Below are 2,500 nucleotides of genomic sequence, written 5' to 3' on the forward strand. Positions count from 1 at the left end.
AACACCCCTCCCACTAGCACCTCTCTCTCTCTCTCTCTCCAAATACCCTTCCCTCAACAGACTATCACCTTGCAACACCCCCCCACTAGCACCTCTCTCTCTCTCTCTCTCTCTCTCTCTCTCTCTCTCCTCCTCTCTCTCTCTCTCTCTCTCTCTCTCTCTCCAAATATCCTTCCCTCAACAGACTATCTCCTTGCAACACCCCCCCCCCCCACTAGCACCTCTTTCTCTCTCCTCTCTCTCTCTCTCTCTCTCTCTCTCTCTCTCTCTCTCTCCAAATATCCTTCCCTCAACAGACTTATCACCTTGCAACACCCCCACTAGCACTCTCTCTCTCTCTCTCTCTCTCTTTCCAAATATCCTTCCCTCAACAGACTTATCACCTTGCAACACCCCCCATTAGCACTCTCTCTCTCTCTCTCTCTCTCTCTCTCTCTCTCTCTCTCCTCTCTCTCTCTCTCTCTCTCTCTCTCTCTCTCTCCAAATAATTTCCGGATTTATAAAAATCTCTATCTCGATATCTCCTCTCGGCCTAAAGGGCATTTGAGATAATAGATCATTTTTTCATACCTGCTCGACGTGGATGTTAAGGAAAGGAAAATATGGAGTGATAAAATTAGCTTGTTATCTCAATTAGAGTGTAAAGGGAGAAGGGTCTTTTAAGGCATTGTCATTTCAGAAGAGCTTTTCCGGGAAGAATATTCTTCATCCTGAATTTATAAAGAGCTTTGCCTGCAGAGCGCCTTAATGATGGAAAAATTGACTGCAGGTAAAAAGCAAAGTGTGAAGGTTATCTATCTGCCTGGGTGTCTCTCTATCTATTGATATATCTATTTATCCATAGATCTTAAGGTTATTCTTATGTATATATTCCTCCAGTTCTTCAATTATATACAGGGTAGATAGTTGACTGTTCTGGGTTGCAACAGGAACTGTCTATATATCTGTCTATCTATCTATCTGTCTATATATCTCTCTGTCTATCTACCTATCTCTATCTACCTGTGTATCTATCTATCTACCTGTCTATCTATCTATCTACCTGTCTTTCTATATATTTACCCGTCTCTCTCTCTATCTATCTATATATCGGTTTATCTATCTGTCTGTCTATCTATCTATGTATCCACCTATCTATCACTATCGGTTATTCTTCTGTACACATACGTGTACTTATCTTCTTTTCTCTATAATTCTTCCATTCCTAAATTATGTACCTGGAAGTTAGTCGATTTTTCTGGGTCGCAGTTAATTTATGATAGCAAGAGTAAAGAGAGAAATAGACAGACAATTAGAGTTACGTCAAAAGATATAGATGACAATAACTGAAAAGAGTTGAGATATGATCGCCAAGCTTAGTTTCATTTAATGACTTAAGATCTATTCCTTTAACTATTAAGAGTAAATTTCCTATTGAGGTTTTGTTATAGATTCAACTTTAGGGTGTGAAAAAATTTTGTAGGCACGAACCTTCCTTAAGGAAATAAAAACCTCAAACCCATTTTAAAATTATAAACCTTATTGTATATAACACAGCATTCATTAAATCTTCTACAGTCGCGAACGACAAAAGATATAATAAATTTCAAGGAATTAAACAACCCTGTTTACTCGAACGCACCTATTTTTCATCTCTTTGTTCCCCCCTGAAATATTATCAAAATATCTTGTTAAAAGCATCCATATATTAAGAAGCAAAGCGAGCGAAATGCAAATGTTTTGGCGGGGTGGCCAAAGCTAAAAGCCGAAGGTGAACTTATTTTGCGATTTTTGTCTTTTGCAGTTTCTTCATTATCTTTCCCTTTTCATCTTGCAATTTATTCATTTTTCAATTCTGGGGTTTTCATCTTTGCAATGCTTTGAGGTTCGTTATTTTTTTTTTTTTTTTTTTTTTTTGTCTTTCTCAGTTTCTTCATTTATCTTTCCCTTTTCATCTTGCAATTTATTCATTTTTCAATTCTGGGTTTTCATCTTTGCATTGCTTTATGGTTCGTTCTTTTCTTTTTTGTTCTGTTTAAAGGCCGCTCATGAATGGCAGTGGCAAGGGACAGCGACAATGCCTTATAGACTGACCATATATATACATATGATCAGCGCCCAAGTCCCCTCTCCACCCATGCTAGGACCAAGGAGGGCCAGGCAATGGCTGCTTATGACTCAGCTGGTAGACATATAGGCTCTTCCAAACCCCCCATATTAAGCTCACAAGGATGGTGAGGTTGCAGCGACCAAAGGCCACGACAACCCTCCCTTTTTTTTTTATATTTTTTAGGCCTATCTTGTATTTTCCTGTATTTTGGTTCCTTACTTTGCTGTATTATTTCTTTACCTCTCGATTTTCTTTTACTATCTCAAGAAAGGTAAAATAAATAAGATATGGAAAATAGATAAAATGTAAGGTCTCTTCATTTCCCCTGCCATGTCACAGAAGGGTAATTATCAAATGCGTAGGCCCAAGGAAGGCTTCGGCGTTATCAAGTTCTTTGTCAGGCTTAGGCCT

Source organism: Palaemon carinicauda, chromosome 4, assembly GCF_036898095.1.
Source record: "Palaemon carinicauda isolate YSFRI2023 chromosome 4, ASM3689809v2, whole genome shotgun sequence".
NCBI classification, from domain to species: domain Eukaryota; kingdom Metazoa; phylum Arthropoda; class Malacostraca; order Decapoda; family Palaemonidae; genus Palaemon; species Palaemon carinicauda.